At 50.3% G+C, this 19664-nt stretch overlaps 1 long non-coding RNA gene across 5 annotated transcripts in view; it reads right to left on the bottom strand.

The window, feature by feature from the left end:
• The window catches only part of LOC144247411 (uncharacterized), a 120444-nt gene that overhangs the window by 63127 nt on the left and 37653 nt on the right, over positions 1 to 19664 (bottom strand). For 3 of the 5 annotated variants that reach the window (XR_014958778.1, XR_014958776.1, XR_014958777.1), the window contains exon 4: positions 1681 to 19609. This is a non-coding gene — a long non-coding RNA (uncharacterized LOC144247411). The remainder of the gene's footprint in view (positions 1 to 1680; positions 19610 to 19664) is intronic. The other 2 variants (XR_014958779.1, XR_014958780.1) reach the window with 2 other exon arrangements.

The raw sequence follows: 19664 nt of genomic DNA, 5'->3' as shown, positions 1-19664 counted from the left end.
CACCCACGGATGTGTTCTCCAGAGCGATGCTCTGTCCCCGCAGTGGGGTGGCTGCTCCTGCAGGCGTGTGAAAAGCCCCAGCCTGGGAGAGAGGGGGTAATTATATGCCAGAGGAGCAGCTGATTCAAACCCTTCCTGACCCCAGGCTGAAGAGTTCTCCTGATCGATCAAGAAGATGCTCTTTCATTTTCCTCAAGCGTTTCGCTGATGGATGGAAAAATCAATGCCCCATAGAGGAGTCTGGAGGGGGGTGGAGCAAGGGGAAGAAAGGGAGAGGAAGGGAATGAGGAGTGGAAAGGAAGAGAAGGGAGAGGGGAGAGAGGAGAGTGCTGCTGGGAGGGGTGGTGGGAAGGCAGATGGGCTGGCAGTACCTATGGCTATCACCTGCACCTGAGGTTTGGGATCTCCTCCCCACATGGAAGCCCATGGGCAATGCAAAGCTTCCCCCAGCTGCACACCATGGAGTCAGGGCACTGCCAAGAGCCTCCATCAGGCTGGTGTTTCTCCATGCCAAGCACTGCTCCTGCAGCATTGATAAAGGGCCCAAATCTATGCCATGGGGTCCCCCCTGCAGCAACACTGCTGGATTCCATGGAAATACCTCCCAGTTACCCATGTGGAGATGGCCCCGGTACCCACAGTCAGAGGAAACCCTCGAAGTCCACAAGCCTTTTGGATGAAAATGCCCCATTTATTTTTCCTTAAAATTGCCTGCTGAGATCCCCAAGCTCTGACTCACTATGCAGGTGCAGTTCAAGCACCATCTTTGGGTCCCATCCTGGCCACAGCTCTGCAGGGTACCCCAGGCTGGGACATGATCCCTAGTGCCTCTGTGCCACCAGATCCTGCAATTCCAGCAACTTGCTGGGCAGAGATGATGCCAAAGAGGACTTTATCCCTTGCGGGGCAAATTTTGTTTAAGACCCATTTAGCTCCTTAGTTTAGGAGTGCTGTGATTTTCAGAGAGGTGGTCAAGCCCCTTCATTCCTACTTGCCAACACCAGTCACTGGAAAAGACACCCATAATCTCCCCTTGGATCAGGTGAAGCCAGGCCCACACCACTGGACACAGATGAGGTAGCAGCTTGCCCTAAACAGTTGGGGTTTTCCAGTGTTTTTTTCCCCTTATCCTATTAATAATTAACACAACTGCAATGAGACCAGCTTTTAAGAGGCTTCACTGCCATGGGCTGTGTTACAGTCCCTCTTTCAGGAGCAAAGGTTTGTCTGTTACCACTGGAAACAAGGAAGGCTCCAGTCTCAGCCAGGGATGTTGTCCTCATGGGAACCTGATTCTGTGTCCCCACTGGGCTGAGCTGATCCATCATGCTGCCAGAGCCGAGGTGAGGGAGCCCTGCCAAGGCAGCCCATCCTCTGCTCTTCCCAAAATTCCACCCTATGTTAGAAATACTAGGCCATTTTGAACTCTTCACTTTCTTTTCAAGGATGACCTGGTGAATGCTCAGGAGGACAAGCGATTACTCTCCCTCAAGATGGGATGTGGAGATCAAAGGACAGAGTTTGGGGATTGTGGGTGGTCTCTGCCTGCTGATGAAGAACCCCATCTCCTGGCACCTCCAAAACAGCGAGTGAGCAAAACCAGAGCAGCACATTTTAGGCCACTCTGGGGGGTGCTTTCCAAGATCTCCCTTTCCAAAGAGCTCCTTACAGATCACCCACCTCCCAGCTGCCCAGATGACCATGCTGTGACAGGCTGGGGACAAAACTCCAGGCTATCCAGGAAGGAAGGACAAGGTTTCAAGCAGTCCCCAAAGCCTAGGCTGTGGTTCCAGTGATCTCCATGTCTCCAAACACCCTGCTCGGGAGAGAAACAAACAGAAAATAAGGGATGTGATAAAAGCAAACCCCTTGGCCCAACCAGCCCTGTCTCCCAGCAGTCTCCCACCCCCTCCCCAGGCTGGGGCCCCACTGGCCCCACGCAGAGCGGCCACACCGGCCCAGCTGGTTGGGGGAGGCAGAGCAGGGCCTGCAGCAGCCCTGGCAATAAACAGTTTCCACATGCTTGTGCCGTGCTGAGCCCTCAGCCCCGACATACCAGCACACTTATTCATCCCTGTGCGAGGGGCTGAGGCAGCACCGTGGGCTGCAGCCCCTCCTGGGACAGGGTCCTGCGAGCCCCCTGCAGCCCTGGGGGTGTGGGTAGCCCGAGGTGCCCATCCCACAGCTCCAGTGGTGCTGCAGAACCCCCAGGCCAGCAAACACCCAGTGTAAGTGTGGGCTCCAGGGCTGGCAAACCCCCTTGAATCACACTTTAATTGGATCCCCAGCTTTCCTCATCCCATGCTGTCCCTCCAGGTCATCATGCCATGCTTCTCCTTCATTGAGGACCAGTTCAAACCCATACCAGCCTCTCCCCCCACAGCAACACAGTCCTGACCCTCCCTTGTCCTCTGTCCTCTCAAAATAGGGGTTCGGAAAGTGTCTGAGCCCCCAGCCCTGGGGCAGAGGGGGATCAGTGCCCTGTAGAGCCTGCAGCTGTGAGGATGTCCAGGACACAGCACCCAACAAGATTCCAGTGTTGTTCCCTCCTGGTCAGGACTGTCTCATCCCACAGCCTCTGGGGATGATAAACCCCCTTTAGAGGCAGAGAGCAGGCAGGGCTCCAGCTCCCTGGCACCCCGGTGGGTTTACGAGGAGATTTTTAGCAGCACCAGGAACAGTCCCCGGATTAGAGCTACAGGCTTCAAAAGGAGCTGCCGAGCGCGAGAGCCGAGGGCTGGAGTCGCTGCGGCTGAAAAGGGAATGCTGCACATTATAAATAGCTGCTCACTGGCAGCACATCTGTTTCAGACGGTGGCTCGGGAAGGCTGTGCGTGTTCTGGTTTGGCTATTTTGGGGGAAAGAGATTTGAAACTCACTCATTATTATTGTTCACCCAAGAGATGCGAATGATGCCTGCTTCTCCTCTGCCTTTTTAAAGTGGAAAGCAAAACGAGGTGAGTTTCAAAGCTCACAGAGGTGTAAAGTCCTCTGGGAACTGCAGCTCTCGCTGGGAAATGGTACAAGCACCCCAGTGACATTTGGATCAGTGGGTAGTGCCACAAAACAAGGCTGGCCATGGGACAAGGAGAGCACAGCTCTTGTCACTGCCCAGTCATAAGCAACCTTTCAGCCTTGGGAAGCTGTAAGGTGGGAGGGAGGGAGACAGGCAGCTGCAGGCAGCAATGGGGCCAAGGGCAGGTGTTGAGGTGAGACTGTGAGTGACACTCCCCAAAATAGTGTGGGCTCACCTGTACCCACCAGATGGGACTGCCTTGTGGCCCTATTGATGCCACCATGTACCCCCACAGCTCTGGTCCATCTCTGCACCAGAAGAGATGCTGGACCTGCTCTATGATCAACAACAGCACAGAGAAGCAAGGCCCTGTGTCAGGATGAAGGCCACAGCCCCAAGAATGGTCTGGAACATCGGGGCAGGGGACAGAGGGATGTCCCAAGCCTGGCTGCCCCATCCCTCAGAGGGCTGACATCCCACAAGAGCTCACACCAAGGAGATGTGGGGTGCTGCTGAAGCAAGCATGCCTGGGCCAAGCAGAGGAGGATGAAGAAGCGTCCAAAGTCCGGCGGCGTTGGAGCGGCCCCGTGGTGCCCAGCCCGGCCCAGGCGCTCCAGCCCAGCCCAGCAACGGCTCATTAATCACTCGGCACCACGGCGGGATGGAGGCCCTCGCCTACCGCCGCCAATCCCCGCGCCGTTACCACAGAAACAACCCTCACCCTGCACAGGCTTCAAAGGGTTTTGTGCGTGTGCCTGTGTGTGCTGCTCCGTCTCCCCCCTCCCCTTGTTGTTTTTTGTGTGCGTGTACGCAAGAAAGAGTTGGGTTTTTTCCTCTTTCCCGGGAAGCGTTTGGCACCAGGGCTCAGATCATGTGAAAAGCAAGGGCAGCATAGACAGACAGACAGATGAAGCGGGAGAACCAGCCACGATAGCCCAAAGGCTGAGGGAATCTTCTGAAAGGAGAAAGGGAAGGGTTGGGGGGCATGGAGGCAGCTGTGGTGCTAACGAGTCAAAAATAAATATTTATATGGGTAGAGTTTTAAAACCCTATTTTGCATCGTTATAATAAATTATTCATCTGCCTGTTTCTCCCTGCCTGCCTCTCATGGTAGGGAGCTGTGAAAGGGGGTTAATTCTGCAGGGTGAGTGAAGGGGGTCATGGCTGACCAGGACCCTGGACCCCTCCAGCACCCCAGGGAAGTTTGGGGAGGGAAGCAGGGACAGCACAAATGTGGCTGGACTGCGACACAATCATGGCAGCGCCAGATGGGGAAGGGTGAGGAGGGGTGGGTGTCAGGAGCAGGCAGCTGAAGGTGCCCAGGGGACTGCACAACCTCCCAGCCAGCAGCGTCAGAAACAACGTGGCTGCTCATGAGCTTGTTTTGGATGGAGCCTTCTGTGAGTTTTGGGCTCCCTCATTTTTGTTTTGGCAAAGACAGCAGCTTGGCTGATGCCTTGCAGTGTCCTGCTGAGGAGGTGGGGAGGGGGAGCTCTGCAAGGAATCCTTCTTCCCTGACCCCTCCAAATCCCCAGCTTCCTGCATGTCCTGGAGTCCCAGTGAGGGTGGGCACACACCTGCTGGCAGTGGTGCAGCTCCCATCCCTCATGCCCACACTCTCACAGTCAGCCCAAGAGCTGAGCCAAAGGGAGCCCCACATCACCAGCTGAGACAGCACTTCCAGGAGCCATCAGCACCTTCCCATCTCCACCTGTGCACTGACAGTGCCAAACACATCCCTCTGCAAAGCTGGCAGCAGCTTTCCCATCGAGGGCCTTGAGCAGCACCTCTGAGCCTGCCCCCTTAACCCTTCTGGGTGTACCAAATTTGTTTTGATAATTTTTTGCACGTCCCAGTGCTCTGATGGCAGCTGCCATTGCCTCCACCAGTATGTGGGATTTGAAAGAGCCACCAAGCTCCAAGGAAAGGTTTGGGGAAAACAGCCTTGCCCTGACTATTTCCAGGCTTGCTGCAATTGCATTTGCCAGAACTGCTGCAACAGAGACAAAAAGCAAGGATAGAGAAAGGCATGAGCCTGTTTGAGCAAGCCACGAAAAGCCTGTTGCCTAGCTGGAGGCTTCCAGCACATGGAAGGGAGGTAAGAGGGCTGAAGAGGATGAAAAATGCTCTTCTGGATCACCCCACTATCCTTGACTCCCAGCCTCTCCTGACAGCTGCTCATCTCACCTGCCCCTCCAATGACTCCCCAGCAGCCTCTTCTAGTGCTATATCCCCAGGATAGCTGAGCATGAAACCTAAATCTCTCTTGTGCTATAGTTTAAGCCCATAATTTCTTGTCCTACCCACTGCAGGACATGGAGAATCGTTTATTCCTGTCCTGTTTGCAGCAGCCAGTGACATATTTTTGAAGGCTGTTATCACATTTCACCTTCAGTCTTAGACCTTTTCATGAAAGATGGAACAGAAACACGAGTTTGTGACGGGGAGGAAGGACAGAATAACAAAGAGGTTGTCCTGGATCACACGTAGAAACCAGGAGAGGCAGGAAGCCAAGAAATGAGCAAGGAGAAGCCTCTAACACCCTGAAGGATCTTCAGTGCCACCAGCCAAGCCCAGAACACAAAGGGAGATGATGGAGATAGCAGGGAGGAAAAGTGAGGACACACCTGGACAAAATGGACCTGGGATTCCCATGCAGGGTGATGTGGCAGTGCCCAAAAGGGGTGTTGGACTTGGCTGCAAGCAGGAGAGGAGCCAGCTCAACTTACTTCTGATGGTACCAGTATGAATGGCAGGTAATGTGCCAGCTTGGCCCTAAGATGCAAGGAGGACAAGAGACATGAACAACAGACACACAACAGTGTGTTCCAATATGCTTATCATGCCTTTGCATGGCTGCACGTGTCAAAAGTACTTATGAGAAGGAGATAATCTAATTTGATAAGGGAGAGGGTAGAGGAATGACACTGTGGGTACAGATATCAGGAGCAGAAAACAAAGAAGAGACTTCAGCAGGCAGCTGCTACAGACCCCCAGGACTGGAGGAGAGAAAGAAAGAACAAAAAGATTCCTGAACCAACTATCAAAGAGCTCACAAACACAGGATATTTGTACTCAGGGGGCACTTTAACCACCCAGACATCTGTTGGGCGACACACACATCAAAACATAGTCAGAATGGTTCTTTCGTTATGTAGAGGACAATTTACAGATGAAGGAAGTAGAAAGGCTCCACGAATCTACTCGCCAATAAAAAGGCACTGTTCAAAAAGCAGCCATAATAGGGGAAGTTTAGAGCCTGTGATCACAAGCACAAACCCACCAGAGTGAGGACACAGCAGCACAAGACACTTCACAGCAACCATGCTGGAAGAGGAACTGAGGGACAGGCAGGAGCAGTGGGCAGGAGCTGCGCTTGTGCCCTACAAGAGCATGGCTGTCGATAAGGGGCAGGATAAACTTCCCAAATATGATGGAAAGAAAAGAAGCAGAAAGAGCAGCCCTTTGCATCAGAGACAGCCCTGAATGTGGGCTGTGGACGCAGTGAGCAGGGGAGACTGTGATCCCACCTGGGCTGGCAGCTAGGGTGTATCTCAACATTGCCAAAGGCAGGCTTTTCCCAGATTCTTCAGGAGGTAAAGGCAGGAGCAGGCAGCTTGTGGAGCTCATCTCTAAACAGCAAGAAGTCCCATGTCTGTTGCATGAAGAAAACCCACTCCTGCACACCGCCACAGGAGCTGAGCACCTCCAAACACCAGGATGCCTCTTAAACATTGCCCCTTGGTCCCTCTAACTCTGTGTCAAAAACAAAGACAAGATCTGAGTTCCGCGAGCCAAAGCTCCAGCACAAGGTCAGTGTGCTGCTGTGGCTCCCCCACAGAGGGACTTTTCCATGCTACTGCATGGAAAGGAGTTTCACAACATCGAGCACAAGAGACACAGAACACTCTTACACAACTCGGAGATGCAAAAGTCAACAGACCTGGCAAGTCCTACAGCAGCAGCAGAGGGGGTTTCCCAGCACACAAGGCCCTTTGGCTTCTGGAAACAAAAGTAACCTTGTCTATGAACTCCTGGAAGAGGTTGAAAAATATCAGGCTTCAGCCTAATTATCCATGATCCACGGAGAGAGCTAGGCTTGTGGAGGGCACAGGCCCACGGCTACCCCTGCCCTGGGGTACGTGGCCCCAGCTCTGGGCAGCCTCCCTGCTCCACACCCCCAGCCAGACATGGCAGCTTGGTAAGGCTTTGGCACTCCATAATGGGCTTCAAAACTAACCAGGTTTTAAAGCTCTTTTGTGTTTAAAGATGAAAACAGTGAACGACTTGAAGCACCTAAAATACACCTGAAAATCTGTCTCTTTGACCGGATTTAAAGTTTCACCAGAGAAGGTGGGAAGCTGCACGAGCCTCCATTTCCCCTCCAGATTCATCTGGGAAATGAAGGGATGTGTCATCCCCTCCTTCCCACACCAAGTGCAAGGACCTCCTCAGCCTTCACAGTTACCTCCAAGCAGATGCAAATCTGGAGATCTGCAGCTTCAAATGGCCAAATTAAAAAAAAAACTATTATCACTGGGGACAGAAGAAGCTCCCCACTTCTGGCCACGTTTCTCAAGTTGCTTCCCACATTTTGGCCTTAGCGGGAGTGCAGTTTCCCGTTTCACTTATAAAAAAGTAGCTCCTGGTATACAAGTGTCCAGGGTTCACAGGTGCTGGTTTTGAAGTGCTTTGGAAAAATACAGCTATTAAAATAGGAAGGAAAACAAAGTAGCAGCACCCATACACTATTGCCCTTGTAGGGAACTACCCTGGACATCTTGGTTCTTATTTATTAAAAATTTTAAAAAACCAACCCAACATTGCTTTCCAGGCCTGAAACACTGATTCAGTTATGACATGTGTCTATTTATCAGGAGAAAAGCTGAATATTTCCACTATCACAAGATTATTGCCAGTGCTTAGATTTTTTCCCTAACCTCCAGCTAAAATCCTTTGAAAATGGAATGGCATACAAAATACGCTCCCTGACTCTGAGTTGAAGCCCACCCCCCTTCCTCCCAATAAACAATTTTGCATATATTTAAACCTCCTTTCTCTGGTTTCCCAACTCCTCCACCCTCCCCAGCGAAGAAATTACAAAAATCCGTCATTTCTCTCTTTTCCCCTTGCACCTCCATCTATCAGCGTTTCAAAGGCAGTCTCCTCGAATGCCGAGCAGAGCAGGAGATGGGCAGCAGTAATGGGAATGTGCTCCTGACTGTGCAAACCCACACAGAGAGTGAGGACAGGAGAGACTGCATTTGCATACATATTAAACGAGAGCAGTAAAAAATGCAGACGTGCAAACCATTTGGACATGGCTCGGCTCGGCGATGCGCCCTGCAAGGGAATCAATCTTCTGCGTTCTTAAAGGGAAAAACCTGTTACGGAGAGAAAAGCAAAGCCCAGAGACGTCCACCCGCAAACACTTGTCAGGGTTTCAGGACAATCTGACCTTCACAGCCATGCAAAGGCTGTCGTGAAGGAGGGTGAGGTCCCAGAGATGTCCAAGTTCTGCCCCTGCCATGGTTCCAGCCAGGTAGACTGGTGCCTTTGGTCCTCTTCCCATTATCACCAATGGGAGGACAGCCGGTGAGACCCCCAATGCCAACCATGCTTGTGCTTGAGCTAAAGCAAGATATTCTGACAACAATCAAGATCTCAGGTGAGGGCAGCACAGAAAGATCCCTGAAACAGCCTGAGCTGGGGTCTGTGGAAGAAGTAAGTGGTGCCTGAAGAATTAAGTGGTGTACTGCATCCCAGTACATTTCCTGACTGAACAGAGTGCTGAGTGCACATCTCTTTAGATCAGGATCCCAGTTATGGGGAGCTCCATAAAGCAAGGGCAAGATCCAGGCTAAGGCCAACCTGGAGGACATAACTCCCCAAAATGGCTCTAGTAAAAACTTTTTGAGTATTGCTTTGCTGCTCCATGGATCTTCACATGCACCATACCACCACTGCTTGACTGACCCACAGGAGTCGCAACAACAGCACTGCACACAAGAGCTTCCCCCATGGTCAGGTTCTACATTGCCCTGGAATGACCCAACCCAACCTCACCTTCACTTGTCCCAATGCCCTGGTTAAGGATGTTCCCAAGATAGGATGTTACACCCAAGACAACAAGTAAGTACAGTGGAGCTTACGTAGTAGATCATTCCAAAGTGTCTGCAAGGATAAGGATCTAACGAGGCAAATCACGCAGGCAAACCTACTGATTTCAAAGTCTGCAGGTTCAGATGCATAAAAAGTGCAAAATCAGTAACTTTTATATTGCCACTCAAGGAACCACAAAGATAAAAGCAATATTCTGGGAATGAAGATGCCATGAATATTTCTCATCTGCACTTATAAGGGATATTTGGGACCAACAGCTTGATTCTGCATTAGCCTTGTTCAAATGAGATAATTTACATTCCCTGCCAGCTGAACAGGCTGTCAAGGTATTCACTTGTGTCAGGTTTCACTTCCCAGCCACAGCTCTAAAATCCACTAGGTGCACATGGAGAGCAGAGGTCCAGGACCAGGAATGGCAAGGAGCGGGTCCAGTGGGGACACCCTGACATGGTGCAAACTCATAAAGTGTAAATGTTCTGCAGGGAATCATGCTATGGTGTATCAGCAGCTGCTGCTTTGCATCACATTCTCTCAGGTTCTCCCTGCAAGGGTCACTTCTGGAAAACCAGGAACTTGCAAAGTTCAGCTGTGCATCCCTGAAGATCCCAAGGCTGCAGACAGACAACTGGACATACCTGCCCACCAAACCTCACCATCCTGCAGGGTTTGGCCCCTCTGCCCCTGTGGGAAATGCTGTCCTGAGCCTGCCTTCTCCCTTGTCCAGCTATCCCCTGCTATGGCCAGATCTAATCTAACCACCTGATTCTTTGTGGCTGACTCACCCTCATCTGCCTTTGCACCTACAGCCCAAAGGACAAGCAGGGGAACACACTGACAAATCTTCCCCATCAGCCTCCAGAAACATCCCTTTTGCCAGGTCCAGCAAACCCAGAATGGCAAAGCAGTGCTCAGCTATCTTCTGCTCCCTACCACCCTCCAGCTCCTGTAAACCAGGCACTTTTGGGGTGGGAAGGCAAACAAAACAGGCTTCCCAGTAGCCTTTCCAGTGTGGATTCTCTGGTGTCTCATAAGGGCTGAGTTCCCATGCAGCTATGGAGCGCTCGACTCTCTCTTTACCCACCCACCCATTTTCACAAGGCTTGTGGGAGCCACACAAGAGCTCTTTCCTTCAGCCAAATGTAATTGGAACTCATCGCTGGGTAAAAAACTGGGGGAGGTGGGAACAAATGGAGAGAGAGAGAAAAGCAGAGACACGTATGCACACATGCACAGGCTGGATCACAGAGGGCCTATTCCCTTAAAGAAAGGGAAAAAAAAATGGGGAAAAAATGAACAAAACAAAACAAAGTAAGACTACAGTGGCAATGTGCACCAGCTGAGCTGTTGACTTGCTTGTGTGCTGCACAGTCCCACCCCTGTGCCTCAGCTGCTGGGGATTTGCAGGCACAAACAATCTGGGAAGGGTTGGTTCATCTGTACATGGGGGCTTCTACAGTTCCCTGCACAACACCAGCTCCCCTCCCAACAGCAAGGAATAATTTGGGCTGTTAACTATGTTCAGATTGAATTTTTTTTTTTTTTTGCAATAGCAATACCCCTGTGAAAGGGCAGTGGGTGAGAATCTCACAGAGGGAACTCGGGGATTTCCACCCAGAAACTGCCTTGCCAGAGAAACATGAAGGCAAAAGAAAGTAGTGTTTTACAAAACAACAGAAAACCAACTTATTGAATAGCTGCCACTGGACAAGTATAAATATATTAGTGATTTTGTCAATATTGAGCTGATATCAAAGGTGATTAATTTGATAATTGCCTGTGCAGAGGAAAAAAAACCACAATCAAGTATATTGCCACTGGCATCTGAAACGCCTCCTTTGGTTAAATCAATTTCCTTTTTAACTTGAGTTAATAGGAAAGTTATGGTGTAACCATAACCCAAAATCACACTCCTCCTTTTATTCCTTTTTTGACTGACCTTATTTTCACATTGGCCTGAGAGTCTGGAGGAACCAAGGGCTTTATTTGTCAGTTTGGAAAAGTTAAGAAGTAGTAGAGAAATGAAAATTGTTTTACTCAAAAGCTTGTCCACAAGCCTCCCCAGTGACACTGAGTGCCACCTCCCACGTGTGCCAGGTCCTCCCGCAGGACATGCATCCTAGCAGTAGTCAGTGATGTCAAACTCACCCCGCAAATGGCCCCAAATGACATTTTTAGAGAGGCTCTGTTATCTGAGACTACAAAATTAGCACCATATAACAGCCTTGGTCTGCAGGACTGTTCCTGCCAATGTCAATGGCGCTGCTGTAGAAGATCAAAGGCAAAGCACAGTCCTTCAGCAACAGCAAACGTTTTGGCTGGTGGGAGAACATGGGGGGAGCTCGGCAAAGCCAGCAGCAATCCCTTCCCTGGGCAGAGGAAGCCCCAGTGAACCCCAGAAAGCACCAGAGCAAAAAATCATTCCTGCCATTTGCTTAAATCGGGCGACTCCTGCACAGTTCTTTGGGAATATTCAAGAGATTTATCTAGAAAATCAGCACTAAAAGCTTTGACCTTCTGCCAAAGAGTTAACAGCCCTGAGAGCAAAGCGGAGGCCTCGCTCTTACTGTGAGATTTCTCCCAATGACACCACGTTCCCACTTGGAGACAAGTTTCTTTGTTTGCTTTTCCCCAGTTATATAAGGGACATAAATTTTTCTTGCAGAGAGAACTCCAGGCAATCTGCATCTCCCTCAAAGTCTGCATCTCCCTCCAAGGCTTCTCACTGTGTTTCAGCTTGAATACTACTGCTGTTGCTGCAATTTTCCAGCTCCTGCCTGTGTCTGCACTAAACCCTCTCCCCTGCCCCAGGAAGCAAGAGCCTGCTCGAAACTCAGCTCCCCATCAGGTGTAATCCCACGGCACCAGCCAAAGCCCCTTGCCACCCTCCCATTCCCTGCCTCTGGCATTGTGAAGGTGAAGGCATGAGCACAGGCAAGCTACGAAACCTTGGGCCAGCACAAAGATGCGTCCAAGGACTCTCCTTTGTGCAAGAGAATCTCAGTGGAGCCCAGGCTGCTGTCTTGCAGCTTGACTTTTCCAACTGGAATCCTCCAGCCCCCAGCTTTGCTCTCCCAGCAGGTCCCTGATCCCCAGCCCCATCACTCAGCACTGCAGGAGCGAGCCACGGGAGGCTGTGCCGGGAATTTCGCAGCGCTGGGGCGAGGGCTGGGTGCTCTTGGCCGGCCAGCACCGCATTGCACACATACCAGCAAACCTCAGCCCGGCAGCCCCGGAAGGGCAACAGGCAGCCAGCAGCAGCTCCCAGGCCAGTGAGGAAGCCTTAACCCCTTCCCTGCTCTGGCCAAGAGGCTTCTCAAGAGTCCAGAGGCAGTGGGAGAGAGGAATCCACCCTAAGATCAAGCATGTAAACGCAGCACCACTCCCTCCCTAAAAAAAACTCAGCAAAACTCTAGAAAAATCCCTGGGAATGCAGCCCTCCCCTCCCCTTCCCCTGGCCTGATGGAGAGGCAGGGGACCATCCTCAGCCCTGGCCAAAAGCCATCAGAGCTCCCAGCAGCCAGCACAGCCCCAGGCACCGCACAGTCGGATGTCCCCAGCCAGTCACAGCCCCATGTCCTGGATGAGGGTCTCAGCAGGGTCCTGTGGGGGACCCAGGGACAGCCACAGCCTGGCAAGGCTTACTGTGCACCCCAGAGGAAGGAAATGTTGAGTCCTTCCATTCACACCATTTAAAATCATGGTGCTGAGGAGAGATTCTCATCCACACCACCAAAGGAGAAATCTCTCGGGGGTGAGGTTTGGCTCCGAGGTCTGTCAGTGTGAATTCCCCATGACTCAGAGGCAGGATTTGGCACATGGCTGCTCGCATCCATCAAGAGCCAGCGACAATCTTGAGTGCCCAGAGGAAGCCCAGTGGTCGTACCTCTCCCCAGCCCCTTTCTCAGCCTGGTTCCTCTTGGTCTCCTGATCTCTTGATGCCCCAGAGAGATCTGGTCTCTGCCCTCCCACACAAGTGGGTTCCTGGGAGTTGGGTCAGGAGAAGGTGGCACAGCACCTCCAGAGCTGGTACCAGCACATCTCACCTCTGAAAAAACAGCAACCAGGTGTTACATCAACCCATGTGAATGGACAAAAACATGCCTGTGCCACCCCACTTGGAAATCAGCTTGGTCTGAGCAGTCTCCAGACAGCTGCAACAGCTTAAAAGTCCCATTTATGGATCCAACACAACAGCAAATGCTTTCCTTTTTTTTTTTTTTTTTTTTTTTTTTTTTTTTTGTGAACTAAGTGGAAAAACCAGACAAAGCCCTTCCCAGCACAGGTAGGATCACTGAAACCCAGAGCTGAGCCCGTGGCTTTGGCAGGCAGAGAGAACAGAGGCTCAGGGGCAGGGGGTGTCAGCCAGCCCCAGTCGAGGCTGCCTTCCCAGTGGAGATCAAATCTCCCACAGCGATACTCAGCCCTGCTCGGCTCCCTCCAGCACCAGTCCCACCAAATCAGGCCCAACAGGATTAACCACATATCACAGAGCCAACAAAAGGCAGATTTACCTTTTAAAAGAAACACACACACACACACACTAACGTCCATGTTAAAGGAATTGCCTTGGTTCAAAAGCTGCTTCCAAATTTAGGTTTGCTAAAATTAAGATTTCATATTTTTAATATAATAGAATTAGATTCTTCATGATATATTAATAATCAAAGGCCCACAGAAATGTTTCCATAAATGAAGTTTTCTAATTCCAAAGGAAACCATTTGTTTAAAAGAAGCAAGTGTTCCCCTGCAGAGCTGGAACTTCAGTAATTGCAGCATGATGATAGAAAATGGGGCTGGATAGCAAAAATAACTTAAAACTATTCTAAACAACCATGATGCTGAGTCATCTGTTTCAAAGTCCAAGTGAAGCTATCCCAGTGACAGGGCCCACAGAAAATGCTAAGGTGCATAGTTAAAAGGGGAGGGGAGAAACAAAAACAAACAGTAAAAATAGTACAAATTCCTTCAGATACTGCTAGTGACAAAAGATGAAAGCTGGGATTTTGACCCTCTTTCCAGCATCTTACTGCACTGAAGCTCAGGGTTTCATCACACCAGGCATCTCCAGCACAACAGTACCATGGATGAGCCACCAACACCTAATACTGGAGTTTAGATTCCTCTAAACCAATTTAAGGAAAAATAAAAGCACTCTTTCCTTAGTTGGTATCAGCCAGTGTAACCCTACAAAGAACAGGGAATGGAAAGACCAAACTCTGATCTCTCAATCTTTTGTACTCACTTGTATACACTGCTATCACATTACACAGTGTGTATGTAAGTCACTGTATGAATGGCAAGGTGCCACCAGCATAAATACATTCATATCTGGACAAAGGATCAGTCTGCATGTCAGGAGCTTCATTAAAAATGAGTTTGTAAGCACTTCCCCTCATTCTTTTGCTTCTTTTCCACAAAAACAAAAATGCATAGTTGCGTCAAAGCTGCAAGGACGCCTAACACGAGACTGGACCAAGCACTTGGTGCTTCAGATCAAGTCAGCTGTGCTTCCACAGCACTCCAGCTTTCCCAGACTCATTGAGGTCTGGGTTTACAGCACTGGTATTTGATCCTGGTGACTAGCTTGGTCTAATGATGTGTAGATTTAATGATGGGTAGAGCACGTACTCACTGCAAGAGAGACAGAGCTTGGCAGACCTGGTCTTATCCAACACACAAAGTCCTTTATGCCCTGCTACCAAGACTAATTTAAAGCTAGTTTCGGGTAGATATGGGCACACCAGACCACAGGGCTTGCCCACACCAAGTATACAATATGGCATTCAACTGGAATTCACCTCAAGCCAGCACGCTGTGGAAGGTGGTGTTTCCAGAGCTGCATCATGAGCAGTGCATCCCTCTGTGTGTGAGCAGCCACAGGCAGAGCAAAGCAGGAGCCTCCTCCACTGTCCCCCCATGCCCTGGGGCACTGTTTGTGCTGGGACTCCAAGGACAATTCAATCCCCTCAGGATTTCACAAACAATCGACAAAAGCAGGAACCCAGGAAGGAGGTGACAAAATGATGGTAAAGCCTGTGGGAACAAGCAGCCTGTTAAGACAGAGGGACAAGTGACAGGGACAAACCTTCCCCATGCACACTCAACAAAGGCCTGCTGGAAAGCTGCTGGTCATCCCCACTGTCAGCACCTCCCTCTCCAACAACTGTTTCAGACTTTCCTTCTCCTCCTGCAAAAGATCTCACTGCCTTAAATTCTGCCTTGCGCTGCTGTAACGAGGGAAGGCTCTTGCTTGCTGCTTACTGATGAGGAACCAACATCCAAAAAAAAAAAAAAATATTGCATGGATCGAAGGCAGTCTGAGAGAGGGAGAAGGGAGAGGCCATAGCTTTTATCAGGCCAGCTGACAGAGCCAGAGAAACAACAGCCTGAATTTTGGGCACAACTGGCTTTCTTTAAGGTCTGTCTATGTTGCAGGCAGGAGAAGCCTGTAGTTAAAACAGGGTGTTCCAGTTTTTTTCTTTCCTAGGCTGCACCCTGAGTTAAAAACACCACTGTCTGAAAGGTTGGAAAAAAGTAATGAGTTCAAACAGAAAGGCATCCAGGAGGGGGATTTCCGAAAAGGTGGGGAAGAAACCATCAAAGTAAGATTTCCGAAGAAGTTGGCATCCTTTGGGAAGGGAAAGTTTTCCAAGATCTAACTCCAGGACCACTTCAAGACAATAATATCCTCTATGTGTGAAGCTGCCTCGGTCTCCACTTCTCAAACACGGATCCAGGGAGGCAGGAGACAGATGGATTACAGAACTAAGCACAATGGGAGATCTGGTCCTCATGTCCCTTTTGTGAAGAGGGTGCACTCTCATTGTGAAGAAGTCATAAAGCAAATCATCCCCTGAGCGAATATATTACTATTTTAACTATTATCTTTCATCAGCAAAAAAAGAAATCTTTTGTCAATCTTTTGTCAGCACTCAACACATGGAGAGCCAAACTTTGCACCTTGATCACCACAATTTGATCCTCCACCTTCCAACAGCCAGGCTGGAACACTGTGGGCTTCATCCCAGGTCATTGATGGAGCATGGAGGTACCTTCCACATCTGATGTTACAGCATCCTCCAGGCTTTGTGCAGTCTCCAGCAGTGCTGCCTTTGGGAGCCAGATACCTGCTGGGTCTAATGCCGGGCTGGGGAGATGAAGATCACTTTGTTTGATGAAAGGGCAAAAGAGGATGAGTTCATGATAATGATAAGCACAGTGGAGATTTGCCCAGACTCTGCTCCCTCTCATGCCTAAAGTACATCCTAGGATGCCTCCAGTTCTCAGGTCTGGCAGTCTCCAAGGTGCTTGTCCTCTGGCTGCCCCAAGAAATGAGGCAGCACTTATCTGTCTTTTGCAGATGTGTCATGAGAGGCAGAGAGACAAAGCCCCAGCTTCCCTCTACATAAATTCCTCAAAGCACCAGGTTTGAGGATTTCATGGTGTTCAGGCACCTGAACCTGGGCCCAGTGTCACAGAGAGCAAAGAACCAGCTTTAAAATCCTAGAATCAGGGTCAGAAGCCCTGACCACTGTCCACCTTTGCCACATCCTGGCCAGCTGCAATTGCTCTCCTAGATTTCATCCCAGCCTTCATGCTCGGGACTGCCTCAGAGAAGCCTCTGTGCTGCTGACAGAACAAAATTCAGCCTTTGATGCCATTGGCACTTCCTCCATTAGTTGCTTTGAAGATTAAGGCCAGAGCCTTAAATTGGATTCTGAAGCTGATGGGGAGCCAATGGAGCAGCTTGAGCTCCTGGTGGCCCAGCCCTTTGGGGAGGTGAGTGGTTGTGTTCTGCACCACCTGGTCCCACCACACTGTTTCTACCTTCAGCTTCTGCTACACTGCACAGAAGCACAGTCAGCTTGAGCCAAGCTATGTCTTCAATACAGCACACAAGATTGTCCCCATGCTGGAGGGAAGAAGGCAATAATTTTGGAAACGAGCATTGCCTGGCCAACATGGCTAGCAAAGAGGCTGGAAAATTTGGGATTCTCCAAACCACACCCACAGTTCATGGCAGCATAGTGACAACGGAAAGCAAAATGTCACTGCAGACTTCAAAGTCTCATGCTTTCCAGCCCACTTGCCCTTCATCCTCAGCTGAGCTAAGCTGCTCATACCTGCATCCCACAGCAGCAGCAGCTCTAGTGATTGTGCCAGCTGGGAATGAAAAACATGCCCATGGCATCTCCATCTCCCTGGTGGGGAGTCCCTCTCCTCCCATCACACAGTGCTGCCAGAGCAGTGGATGATGGGCAACTGCAAGAGGGGGAAGCAGGCAACATGTAGGCCAAGAGCATCAGGAACATCAACAGGAGCCCAGAGTGGGAGCACAGTTTTGTTTTGGCTGATTTTGTTCCTCTGTGTTTTTCACTGGAGCAGTTCTTATGCACAAAGGAGCCATCTTTGCTGTAATCTGTTCAATTTCTGCACTAAATAGTGTCTGCAGAGTTCTGCATGCAGAGATCAAGCTCTAGACACTCAACAAAACATCCACCCCCAACCACATCCCCTCCTTGGTCCTCCATGGAGCAGCACACCTGGATATCACCCACACCCACCACCCAACAGCTCAGCATCCGCCAGGATGGGGGGTCCCTTTGCCGAGATTCTTTCAATGCCTTTGGAGACTGGCAGCTCAAAGGAAGCTAAGAAAGGAGGAATATGGACCACAAAAAGCCACATCTACTCTCCCCAGTCAAGTTGAATCTCCAAGCGAGGAAGGAGATCCACGCACACCGAACTTGCTTCCAAAGCATCTCCCTCCTCCAGGAGCCAGGGCACAGGGGCAGCAAGACACTGTGCCATGGAGTGACACACATCGAAGTAACATGTGGCTCAGTCACAGCAACTCTATTAATTTCAGTTAATTTCCTGCAGTTCTGTCTTAGTTTTCCAGCAGATTCAGGACTTAAAGGTTAAAGCGTAACCTTGTCTCAGTAGCTTGCTATTCGCTCCATGCAAATGTCTACCTACAGCCTGGTAATTACATGCATTTCCACAGAGCCAATCCGCCGTCAGCCTGACAGATACTGATCTTCCCGTTTTATTTTTAGCTCTGTGCTTCCCCCTCTAGATGCAAAAAAAAATTCTGTTTGTTCCATCTTTTGCTGCAGCCTCTTTTTTCCCTGGCTCACCAGCCAGCTCCCGGCTCAACCAGGCTAGAGCAGGGAGCAGCACAGGACTGCAGGCTGGGCAGGCACTGCGCTCCTGCTGGGTGTCCTGCACGGGTCCCCACCACAGTGACAGTGGGCAGCCACCTCCTTTGGTGTCACCCAGGGAATTTGTCACCTCCAGCAGTAAGGGGTGTGTAAATAGGAACTGAAGTGAGACATAAACAGTCCTTTGTAGGGGAGCTGGACACTTTTTCCTGGGGATATCTCCAGGCCTCACATATCCAGCCAAGAGAAAAGGGGTCAAATCTGGCAAAATTCAGCCCATGTGCCCGTGGCTCTGCAAGTACAGATTTATCATTTTGCAGAGGTGGGTGGCGTCCCCCATTAGCCACCCCATTGGGGCCACCCAGAAGGAGGAGGCAATGCCAGGAGGGCAGACACTCAAGGCAGGTCACCAGCACAGAGACAAAGCTTGGCTGACATTTCCTATCTCTAAAACGGGCACACATGAGACTAAAAGTATCTGGTGCCACTGAGGACAGTGTGCTGTTCTCCTTCATGAGTGGCTCCTGTGGCTCTGGAGAGGAGGCAAGGTGTGCAAACTGCTAGAAATTGGTGTCCTCCAGAATTTTAACTCCATGGGGCAGCCCCCCACCAAAGGCTGATTGTAAATCATGAGACTTGGAAGAAAAGGGGATCAGGTTGTTCTTTTTTGCCTTTCCTTTTGGAAGGAGTCTGGGAATAGGGATGGATTGGGCTTTCAGGGTGAGGTCTGCATGCCTCTCTCCCACCCTCTCAAATACGTAATATAGATTTAAACCAGAACAGATTCATACAAACTTTAGTCATGTGAAGGGGGAAAAAGGCACTGAGCATCAGAAGTGACAGGAGGAAAGCACTGGCAATTGGTACTCCAGCCCATAGGGCAAGCCCACCATGGCCAACCTCGACTGTGGGCCACAGGGTGCAGCTCAGGGACATTAAGGGGGTGAAAAGTGTCTGCACAGAGAAGAGAAAGAAAACCTGCATGCAGGGAAGCCACATTAAAAATGTATTAGGAATTTTTCTAGATTAAATAGCTGAAGAGAAAGAGGAAAGAGGAAAGAGGAAAGAGGAAAGAGGAAAGAGGAAAGAGGAAAGAGGAAAGAGGAAAGAGGAAAGAGGAAAGAGGAAAGAGGAAAGAGGAGCAGCAATGGGATTAAGTAGAAGGAAGGACCAACCTGTATGAGCCTCCAGTAAAAGCCAGCAGAGCTGGAGCTGATGCATCTCCCCAACACTATGGACACTTGTCCAGTGCTCGTCCCTGCATTGGCTACCTCAGCCACATGGGAATCAGAATTGTGACTCCTACCTGCAGAGAAAGGATTGCCTGTCTTGTTTTTCTTCCAAGGATCCTCCTAGTCCCA

Source organism: Lonchura striata, chromosome 17 (genome assembly GCF_050655825.1).
Source record: "Lonchura striata isolate lonStrDom1 chromosome 17, ASM5065582v1, whole genome shotgun sequence".
NCBI lineage: Eukaryota > Metazoa > Chordata > Aves > Passeriformes > Estrildidae > Lonchura > Lonchura striata.
The sequence above is the reverse complement of the archived record's forward strand: the minus strand, read 5'-3'. Positions and strand labels throughout refer to the sequence as shown.